Source organism: Ranitomeya imitator, chromosome 2, assembly GCF_032444005.1.
Source record: "Ranitomeya imitator isolate aRanImi1 chromosome 2, aRanImi1.pri, whole genome shotgun sequence".
NCBI lineage: Eukaryota > Metazoa > Chordata > Amphibia > Anura > Dendrobatidae > Ranitomeya > Ranitomeya imitator.
The window spans coordinates 685232207-685244557 of NC_091283.1; positions in this window are offsets into that span (position 1 = coordinate 685232207).

Consider the following 12351-nt stretch of genomic DNA (forward strand, 5'->3'; position numbering starts at 1 on the left):
GCCAACGCCTAGAGAGGATGGTACAGGAGTATCTCCAAGTTAACATCAATGCCATGACTGTGGAACTGGACCCTTGCTCATTTTGGGCTTCCAATCTGGAAAAATGGCCTTAGCCCTCCACTCACGCCTTGGAGATCTTGTCGTGCCCCGCAGCCAGCATTCTCTCTGAACGTGTGTTCAGTGCTGCTGGTGGTGTGCTGACAGATAAGTGCACGCGGCTGTCCAGTGACAATGTAGACAGAGTAACGTTCATCCAGATGAACAAATCCTGGATCCGCAAGGACTTTTCTACTCCTGTGTCGTCCTTGGGAGACTAAAAGCTTGATGATTTTTGAAAATCACCTCACCAACCATTTTAAGAAACTCTGGCGAAATTGATGCCACTTAAGTGGTGTCTGTGGCCCAATTTTTGGAAAAAATGGAGACTCTTTTTGGAGTCCCCTTGCTGTGTTTTACATGACGTTGCAATCATCAATTCCAGGTGGGTGGGGTCGCTCCCCCCCCTTTAACCTTTGGAAACTACATACTGTATGGCTTGAGGTAACACAGATGGTTGAGTCTGCAGAGCTGTTTACTCATACTATGGCGTGGGATTCAGAGGTTAGCTCCAAAACTTCAGTGTCTGCTAGTCAGCAGAGTAGCCCACCCATGAAGCAAGCTACACCGCCTGTTTATCTAATTACCAATTTTTAACTGCATCTAGCCCAGGAAATCCTTTTGGGCCTCGTAGCAGTTTCTGCTACTCAGCAGAGTACCCCACCCATGAAGCAAGCTATACCGCCTTCTTCTTTTCTCAATCTAACCCCTTGGCTCTGAGGTGTCCGCTCTCCCTCCGGCTCTCTCCTTCTCAGAGGTGGACTACCGCGTGTATTCACACTGTGGCAAATCTTTTGGGCCCAGGCATAAAAAGTCATTGAGGTAATGGATAATATGTGCCCCCTTAGAAACGTCCATGACGACCCATTCGAGGAAGCAACTAAATGCCTCAAATAGTGAGCAGGATATGGAGCAACCCATGGGCAATCAGTGATCTATGTAGTATACTCCTTCATAGAAGCAGCCCAATAGGCGGACACTATTCGGAGGCAGAGGTAGTAACCGGAACGCCCCCTCAATGTCTGTTTTGGCCATTAGGGTGCCACTTCCCAACTTCTTGACCAACCTGATTGCCTCGTCAAAGGAGGTACAGTATATAGTACCAGGGCTGCCACTAGAAATTTCGGGGCCCCATACTGGCAAAATTTTTGGGGCCCCCTTGAGACTCCACCCAGGCTCCACCCCAGCCCCACCTCCACCCCTCGAACTGTCCACAGTCCAACCGCTCACTCTTGGAAAAACTCCACTTCTCACCTATCACACATTAACAATTCCCATCACCAGATCACAAATATAGTCGGCAGCATTTGATTTGGCCAAAAGATTTTTTTTAAGCCACCACAATAACCCGGTAGACACTTTTGGCCAAGCCCTACTCTACTGTAACCTACTTAATATTTGTTAAAATATGCAATACAATTTAGGTATATTTTTATTTATTTTTCAATTTTTAAAATGACCAATAATATCACATTCAACGAATAAATACCACCGCACCATGTCCAGACCACATATATTACCACCACAGTGATCGAATAATATCACATACAAAGAACAAATACCACCGCACCATGAACAGACCACATAATACCACCACAGTGATCGAATAATATCAAATACAGGGAACAAATACCAAAGCACCATGACCAGACAACATATTACCACCACAGAGTGATCAAATAGCACATACAAGGGACAAGTACCGCAACACCATGTCCAGACCACATGTTACCACCACATAGTGACTGAATACTACAATACTGATCAGTAATAAATACACAGGTGCTCTGTATATAATGTACAGGTAATACAGTGATCACTGGTGACATTATACAGAGGACCTCTGTATATAGTATACAGTGAATCCGGATCATATGGTAAGAATATAAACAACTTCTTTATTGATACAAAACATTTAAATATTGCATATCAGTAATGCATATGTGGTAATGTAATGTATGTGGTAATTGCTTAGTATGGGGATTATAGAGGAGTAGGTGTTAGGGGTCGAGTTCCTGCCTCTGCACAGGGGGAATCTCGGGCCATCTCCACTGCGGTCTCCCATTCTTCTCCTGCCGCAGTGGAGCCTGCTCAGCGGAGACGTCGATCCCAGCATCTCGCTCAGTCTGACTCTGTGCTAAGAGTTACTGCTGCGTTTCCTTCTTCTCCCATTGAAGTCAGTGCTGGGCAGCAGCGAGCGGACGCTTCTGGGGCTAAGTCCTGCTTTTCACATTCTGAGCATGCCCTGAGTAAGATCTCTCAGTGGAGATTGAGGGTCACATGATCAGATACTGCAGCTAAGGTCCTTGTAGCTGCTAGGACTAAATCCTGCTTTGCACTCTGAGCATGCCCAGGGCGAGATCTCTCAGTGGAGATCCAGGGTCACATGCTCAGGTGCTGCAGCACTCCATTGGTCCTTCTTTGTAAGGTCCTAAACATGCTGCAACTATTTAAGGCTCGCATGGCCGCACGGCCATGCGCTAGTATCAAGTCATATGTGCTTTGCGCCAGTGTGGTTATGCATAAGTGTGTTCAGGGACCCGGCTGAAATAAGCCCCTAGAATACCGGCACCTCCGGTGAGGAGATTGTATGAGAGTGTTCAGGGACCCGGCTGAAATAAGCCCCTAGAATACTGGCTTCTCCGGTGAGGAGATTGCATGTTGTATAACCACAGACTGCTATCAGCTTGGCAGTAAGCTTGTGCTCCTGTGAGGCTAACAGGGCGCAGTGCTTTCCTCTCGCGGCTGCTCTGTTAGGTAACAGAGCTAGTCTATACCGCCAAACAGTGCCACCATTCACTAGCAGCAGGTTCTCCCTGCACGGTGGACACCGGGCTGCGAACGCACCATTTATAATAAATATCTATTTCTACTCGTTGCGTTCTGCTAGCCCTAACAGTAGGTTTCCCTCTTACTCTTGTTATCCATTGGAATCTATGCACCTTATGCATTACTGATATGCAATTTTTAAATGTTTTGTATCAATAAGGAAGTTGTTTATATTCTTACCATATGCTCCGGATTCTCCTATTTTTCATGCATATTATATGGAGCGGATTTGATCTGTCTGGTTACATATAACACACTTGTGTTTTCTCCCAGACAATTAATATGATTTTGGGATTTGTATTACTATTACATATAGTATACAGTGTATAGTGTCAGTGTATAGGTAACACACTGACTCACCAGTGATGTCTGTAGGTGAAGTCCTTCATCTTTGTTTTTCATCTTTCATCCAGCACAGACCGCCATGACTTCTTCCAGCCAGGGCTCGTCTCTACAGGAAATAACACAGTTATCTCGAGGTCCGCCTGCAGAACAATTTACTTAATTTTTCCCAACTTCTACATTACACCACATGAAGAAAAAAAGGCGACATAGTATCACTCGACAAAGTAACAGGACTGCCCCCCATTTAAAACAGTATCCTCAAAAAATAAAATGAATACATGACTGAAGTTATATCCCTTAATTAGCCCCTATGGTAATAATATTCCCCATCCTGGGCCCCATATGTCTTATTCCTGGCTCCAGCCATATGTTCTTCCACCCTGCCCTCATGAGTATCCATTCTGCCCCATATGATCTCCCCATCCTGCCCCATCTGTCTCCATCATATCCATCCTGCCCCATGATCCAATCCTGCCCCCATGTCTTTCATTCTGCCCCGTATCTCCATTCTTGCCCCACCTGTCTACAGGCCTGCCCCCAGTGCTCCAGCATTCTGCCCCCAGTTTCCAGCATTCTGCCCCCAGTGTTGAGCATTCTGCCCCAGTGTGGGGCTGGGGATTTATCAGGCTGCCAATTTAGCTTACAAATACTGAGGTAAAAATATGGAGCAAATAACGTGTGAACGAGGTCTAATACAGGAGGAGATGACACACAGGCATATACTATATACAGGAGAGATGACACACAGGTATATACTATATAGAGGAGGAGATGACATACAGGTACATATATATATACAGGAGGAGATGACATACAGGTATATACTATATACAGGAGAAGATGACACACAGGTATATACTATATACAGGATCAGATGACCTACAGGTATATACTATATACAGGAGGAGATGACATACAGGTATATGCTATATATAGAAGATGACTTGCAGGTATATACTATATACAGGAGGAGATTTCACACAGATATATACTATATACAGGGGAGATGACACACAGGTATATACTATATACAGGAGGAGATGACATACAGGTATATACTATATATAGAAGGAGATGACATTCAGGTATATACTATATATAGGGGAGATGACACACAGCAGGTATATACTATATACAGGGGAGATGACATACAGGTATATACTATATACAGGAGATGACATACAGATGTATACTATATATAAGGGAGATGAGAAACATGTATATACTGAGGTGATGAGGTGAAAATGAGAGGTGTGAGGTGAAAATGAAAAGGTGTGAGTGCAAAATGAGAGGAATGAGGAAAAATAGTGGAGTGATCAGAAAATGACAGATGTGAGGTTGAAATGACAAGTGTTAGGGGGGAATGAGAGGAGTGAGGGAGAAAATGAGAGGTGTGAGGGAGAAAATGAGAGATGTGAGGGGGAAAATGAAAGATGTGATTGGGAAAATGAGAGGCGTGATGGGAAAATAAGAGAAGTGAGGTGCTATAACTAACCACAGATATTTACTATGCCCAGTCAACGCCGGGCTCTTCAGCTAGTCTAATATATAAAGCTGAATGTGTGTATGTCTGGGATTGGCATCTGCACCGTCGCAGCTACAGCCACAAAATTTTGCACAGTCACACGTCTGGACCCTGAGAGAGTCATATGCTATGTTGTGAGGTGAAATTTTAACCCCGCGCTTTCCAATTCACCAAACAATTTTGCCCCTATTTACATAATGGGGAAAAAGTGAAAGGAAAAGTGTTGGAGGCGTCGCAGCTACAGCCACAAAATTTTGCACAGTCACACGTCTGGACTCCGAGAGCGTCATAGGCTATGTTGTGAGGTGAAATTTTAACCCCGCGCTTTCCAATTCACCAAACAAGTTTGCCCCTATCTATATAATGGGGAAAAGTGAAAGGAAAAGTGTTGGAGGCAAATTGACAGTTGCCAGATGTGAACAAGGGGGACTTAAAGAATGAGAGCGATGGCGCCAAAGAGTATATACCGTACAGTTGCTAAGGTGGGGCCCCGACATGGGATACTCACCACACACGGGGATATGAACACACACACAAAATGCGCCACACACTACCACATGCTTGAACACATATTACCCTCAGCACACATTTCACCACACATACACCAACCTCGCCACATAAAAGTCGAAACACAAAAGTCGCCGTTCAAAACTCGCCATGCACAAAACTCGCCACATGCAAAAACTAGGCTCACGCAAAACTCACCACAAGTGCAAAACTCACCTCATGGAAAACTCGCCACATGCAAAACTTGCACACGCGCAAAAATTGCCACATGAACAAAAGTTGTAACACATGCAAAAGTTGCCTCACACAAAACTTGCACATACTCAAAAGGCACCACACATAAAACTCACCACGCGCAAAACTCGCCATGCGCAAAACTTGCTGCACACAACTTGCTACACTAACCTGTCACATGCAACTCGACACACAAAAAGTTGCTACACGCATGTTGCCACACAAAACTCATCTCACAAAAGTCGCTACATGCATGTCACCACACGCAACTCAACACACACAACTTGACAAACGAAACACGCCCTAAAACACATACAAGTCTGGTATTATCCTTCAAAAATAAAAATCTGATTAATAAGCAGGCAAACTACAAGAGCAACAAATGTACCATATAGGAAATACGGCAGCTGTCAGTCACATGACCTGTCTATTATGTGTATGTGTGAGCTAATATATACTGCCAGGGGGAGGGCTTCCTGTTGGCTGGGGATTTATCAGGCTGCCAATTTAGCTTACAAATACTGAGGTAAAAATACTGAGCAAATAACATGTGAACGAGGTCTAATACAGGAGAAGATGACACACAGGTATATATATATAAAGGAGGAGATGACATACAGGTATATACTATATACAGGAGGAGATGATACACAGGTATATACTATATTCAGGAGCAGATGACCTACAGGTATATACCTGGCTCACCCCTTCTGACACAGCCTCCCCTGCGGCACTCTCTTACGGTGGCTTCCACCTTTCTCACACACCCCGCCCCAGCAGCAAGCATGGCGGAGGAGTTGGTTTTCTCCTGTCAGGTAACTGCTCCTTCGCCCCAATCCCACTGCCACCCTCTGTTACCCTCCCTTCCTTTGAGGTGCACTCTATGCGCATCTACTCCCCCTCCAACCTCCAACTGGCTGTCATCTACCGTCCCCCAGGGCCAGCCACCACCTTCTTTGACCACTTCACCACCTGGCTACTCCATTTCCTCGCCGCTGACATCCCCACTGTCATCATGGGCGACTTCAACATCCCCATTGACACTGCCCTCTCAGCTGCCACTAAACTTCTATCCCTCACTTCCTCCTTTGGCCTCACTCAATGTTCTTCTACAGCCACCCACAAAGATGGTCACACACTGGACCTCATTTTCACCCGCCTCTGCTCCCTATCTAACCTCTCAAACTCACCTCTTCCTCTTTCTGACCACAACCTACTTACATTCTCTTCCCTTTCCACTCCTTGTCTACAACCCCCACCCCACAAACTCTCACACCCTCGCAGAAATCTTAAACACCTTGATCTTCACTCACTCTCTGAATCCCTCCTCCCTCTCACAGACATAAGCTCCCTACACAATGCGGATGATGCTGCCGCTCTATATAACACCACAATAGCTGCAGCTTTGGAATCTCTTGCCTCTCTCACACATACCAAAGCTCGCAAAATCAACAGACAACCCTGGCACACCAGCATGACCAAAGAACTGAGGCGAGCTTCCAGAGCTGCTGAGTGCAGATGGAAAAGATCCCACTCCATCGAGCACTTCATCGCATTCAAACAGTCCCTCACTACTTTCAAAACCACGCTCGCCACAGCAAAACAAACCTACTTCTCATCTCTCATATCCTCCCTGTCTCACGACCCCAAACAGTTATTCAACACCTTCAACTCTCTCCTCCGTCCCCCAGCACCTCCTCCCTCCCCACTCATCTCAGCTGAAGACTTTGCCTCATTTTTCAAGCAGAAAATTGAGAACATCAGAGACAGTTTTAGTAAACAACCCCCAGAACCCTTCCTCCCAACTACCCAGCCCTCCACCTCCAAAACCAACTTCTCCACCATTACAGAAGACGGACTCTCCACTCTACTCTCAAGATCGCATCTCACCACCTGTGCACTTGACCCACTCCCATCCCACTTCATCCCAAACCTCACCACAGTCTTCATCCCAACCCTAACCCATCTCTTCAACCTATCACTAACAACTGGCATTTTCCCCTCAAGCTTTAAAACATGCCTCAATCACACCTATCCTCAAAAAGCCCTCTCTTGACCCATTCTCTGTATCTAGCTATCACCCTATATCACTTCTCCCCTTTGCCTCAAAACTACTGGAACAACATGTCCATCTTGAACTGTCCTCCCATCTATCTTCCTGCTCCTTCTTCGACCGCTTTCAATCAGGCTTCCGGTCACACCACTCCACTGAAACTGCCCTAACTAAGGTCACCAATGACCTATTAACCGCCAAGAGCAAGCGACACTACTCTGTCCTCCTCCTCCTGGACCTGTCCTCTGCCTTTGACACAGTGGACCATTCCCTGCTGCTGCAGACCCTCTCATCCCTTGGAATCACAGAATTGGCCCTATCCTGGATCTCATCATACCTAACTGACCGTACATTCAGTGTCTCCCACTCACACACCACCTCCTCACCTCGCCCCCTATCTGTCGGAGTCCCGCAAGGTTCAGTTCTAGGACCCCTGCTCTTCTCCATTTACACCTTTGGCCTGGGACAGCTCATAGAATCTCACGGCTTTCAGTATCATCTCTATGCTGACGACACACAGATCTACATCTCTGGACCAGATATCACCTCCCTACTAACCAGAATCCCTCAATGTCTGTCTGCTATTTCATCCTTCTTCTCCACTAGATTTCTAAAACTTAACATGGACAAACAGAATTCATCATCTTTCCCCCATCTCACACGACCTCCCCAACGAACCTATCCATTACAGTAAACGGCTGCCCACTCTCCCCAGTCCCACAAGCCCGCTGTCTTGGGGTAATCCTTGACACTGATCTCTCCTTTAAACCACATATCCAAACCCTTTCCACTTCCTGCCGCCTCCAACTCAAAAATATTTCACGGATCCGCACATTCCTAAACCAAGAATCTGCAAAGACCCTAGTCCATGCCCTCATCATCTCCCGCCTTGACTACTGTAACCTCTTGCTCTGTGGCCTCCCCTCTAACATTCTTGCACCCCTCCAATCTATTCTAAACTCTGCTGCCCGACTAATCCACCTGTCCCCCCGCTATTCCCCGGCCTCTCCCCTCTGTCAATCCCTGCACTGGCTCCCCATCACCCAGAGACTCCAGTACAAAAGCCTAACCATGACATACAAAGCCATCCACAACCTGTCTCCTCCATACATCTGTGACCTTGTCTCCCGGTACTTTCCTGCACGCAACCTCCGATCCTCACAAGATCTCCTTCTCTACTCCCCTATTATCTCCTCTTCCCACAATCTCATACAAGATTTCTCTCGTGCATCCCCCTACTCTGGAATTCTCTACCACAACATATCAGACTCTCGCCTACCATCGAAACCTTCAAAAAGAACCTGAAGACCCACCTCTTCCGACAAGACTACAACCTGCAGTAACCACCGATTGACCAAACCGCTGCACGGCCAGCTCTACCCTCACCTACTGTATCCTCACCCATCCTTTGTAGATTGTGAGCCATCGCGGGCAGGGTCCTCTCTCCTCCAGTACCAGTTGTGACTTGTATTGTTCAAGAATATTGTACTTGTTTTATTATGTATACCCCTCCTCACATGTAAAGCGCCATGGAATAAATGGTGCAATAATAATAATAATATACTATAATACAGGAGGAGATGACATACAGGTATATGCTATATATAGAAGATGACATACAGGTATATACTATATACAGGAGGAGATTACACACAGATATATACTATATACAGGAGGAGATGACATACAGGTATATACTATATATAGGAGGAGATGACATACAGGTATATACTATATATAGGAGGAGATGACATACAGGTATATACTATATACAGGGGAGATGACACACAGCAGGTATATACTATATACAGGGGAGATGACATACAGGTATATACTATACACAGGAGATGACATACAGGTGTATACTATATATAAGGGAGATGACAAACATGTATATACTGAGGTGAAAATGAGAGGTGTGAGGTGAAAATGAAAAGGTGTGAGTGCAAAATGAGAGGAGTGAGGGAAAATAGTGGAGTGATCGGAAAATGACAGATGTGAGGTCGAAATGACAAGAGTTAGGGGGGAATGAGAGGAGTGAGGGAGAAAATGAGAGATTGAGGGGGAAAATGAAAGATGTGATTGGGAAAATGAGAGGCGTGATGGGAAAATAAGATAAGTGAGGTGCTATAACTAACCACAGATATTTACTATGCCCAGGCAACGCTGGGCTCTTCAGCTAGTAAATTAATAAAGCTAATAGAAAGTGTGAATGATGATAATGGAGGAGACAAAATGGGGCACTAAGTCATGCCAAGGGTGCACTGAGGACCTCTCATTTACATATGTAATGAAACTCTTTTTATACAAAGTGAAAGTAGTGAAATCTGAACTACAGATATGATTTTCATGGGGGCTAAATCCCCTATATGAATATAGAAGTGTTAAATATGAGTTGGGGGGTGACAGACTCCCTTTAACTTTGTCACCTTGGCTTTCGCCTGCTGTGCACAGAGACTAGGCTTCCTTGCATACCAACATCCCTAATGAAGGGAGGAGTGTTTGTCACTCAGCAGCAATCATTCTTCAAATAAAAAGTTAGCCAGACAGAGCCCTTAATCAGAGGATCGCTCTTCCCTGTCAGCACCGCTTCTTAAACAGCCCTGATGAAGACTGGCTGTCATTGCAAGGATTTCCTAGCATGGGCGATTGATCTTCATAAATCATCATTCTTACCTGTGTCAATGCCACGGAGATTGATTCAGAAGCCCACCCTTCTAGTGCAATCATTTCTCTTCATGTTGTTGGAAAACTCTTAAAATCATGTTTAGTTTTTAGATGCCAGTCATGTGAAATTCGGAAATGCAACCATTTTTTCTGCTTGTTAGTACACTCTATATTCTAGTGAATAAACACAGGGGTTGAGAAGTTACAAGTGCAGATATTTTATAGCATGGAAGGAGTAGACAGGTCTACTTGAGCTTAGATCAGTACTGAACGATACTTAGCCAGGTAATTTTCACGGTGATTGTTTCATTAGGTGATAGTTGTGCACCTCTTGGATTTGTTGGGATGAATTCCGATTCACAAAAAGATGTGAAATCTGATTCTAGTGTTCATGAAAATAGCCTGAAACAGGGATGTACACAGTCAATCTCTTCTACACTACCTTTGTGCCACCCTTTAACGTCTCTATCAGAGGCTTCCATCTAACGTCCTGAAAACAGGATTCAAGAGGGGGTGCCATTCAGTAAACTGAACATTTTTTACAGCTGTGCCCATCTTTTATTCCATACACCATGGGGTAGCCTGCTGCAATATTGTGACTGGCTTAGATGGTGAACATTGCCTTAAAAATGGCAACCTATAGCCTAAATTTACAGATTTTTGTCTCCGTTCTCCTCATTCTACTCGGTGGCTTCTCCAGGGCTCTGTCCGAATCCTGGTTTTCTAGGCTTCAGATGTGGCCCTTGATAGAGTTAACAAATGGGGCACAAATGTTGTGTGAAAGTAGCCTTCATTATGAGGCTTTTCATTTTTTTTTATCTGTTTTAGCATATTTATGTGTCGCTATTCTGACCCATGGTGGGCTATTGTTTCTATTTTGAACCATGCTGTCTAATCATTTTGTGTAATCCCTCTTTTTTTGTCTGCAAATTTTGTCTGGGAGTGTGAGAGGACGGCTGTTCTCTGCTCTATTGTTGCCCCCATTTTAGATTGCTATATTGGGGCCATTGTTGTCTCAAAAGGGTACTGTGAACATACATACAATTCGGTCAGGGCATATTTTCTATATATGTGTGTTTTGTATATTGTGGATACCTGACTTTAACGGCATCTGTATTGCATATGACCCTGATAGAACACACCCTCTGGATATACAATTGGGATTGTTTTTGGCTGAACAATCATTAAGGGTACACAAGACTTGAATCAACCTCTTCTCTACATATATATATATATATATATATATTGATAAGTTCTATCCCTTCATCTCTGTTATTGCTTCTTGTTTTCCAACCCATAGCATATTAGTATGCACCAGGGCTAGTCATGGACAGCCGTCGTGGAGTGGGGACGCCAAACAATCGAACCTTTTAGGGTGCCAACCCCCACTGTTAGGGAGGGATAGTAGGTGAGTGTAGGGAATTGTTAGGTTATCTTATAGACCTATACTGTTCTTATATTTGTATTGCACTGGGAAGGTATTTTTAACAAAATTTTCATTAAAAACTTATACTTTTTAAGGGATTACATGTTATACACTTTTTAATTTTTTTCCTTTTTTTCATTATAATTTTTTTTTCTTATCTAACTTATACCAGTAGTACAATCTGTGTGTAAAAGAAGTGGCCAGATTAGTTCGGTAAAAGGCACCCATAGTATAACTGAATAGAACACTCACATGTGACCCATGGCATTCAGTTTACACCTTTGGCCCTTATCTGAAAAAATCTCTGAAAAATGGTATAGAAAATCATAGCCCCCTCTTTTATTCAAGTAGATTTTGCATGGTACCTTTAAAGCTGGCCCTGGGATTACCAGCTGCTGATCACTCCAAAGTAAGCCCCCCCATGCTCCACCCCACACCACAGTGGCTGCTCATACAAGGACAAGAGTTAATTCGGCACTGTTGACTGGCAGGAGCTTAGGTCTGAGTACAAAACATACAATGAGATACATAGTCCTTCCAATGTAAGGATCACAACATGAAATTTCCAGAGATATAGCATCAGTTCTGTGTGTTACAGTGCACCAATAACAACTAAGTTTTCCCATTACTCTTATTTTGATATTCCATGGATGCGTGCACTGTATTGAC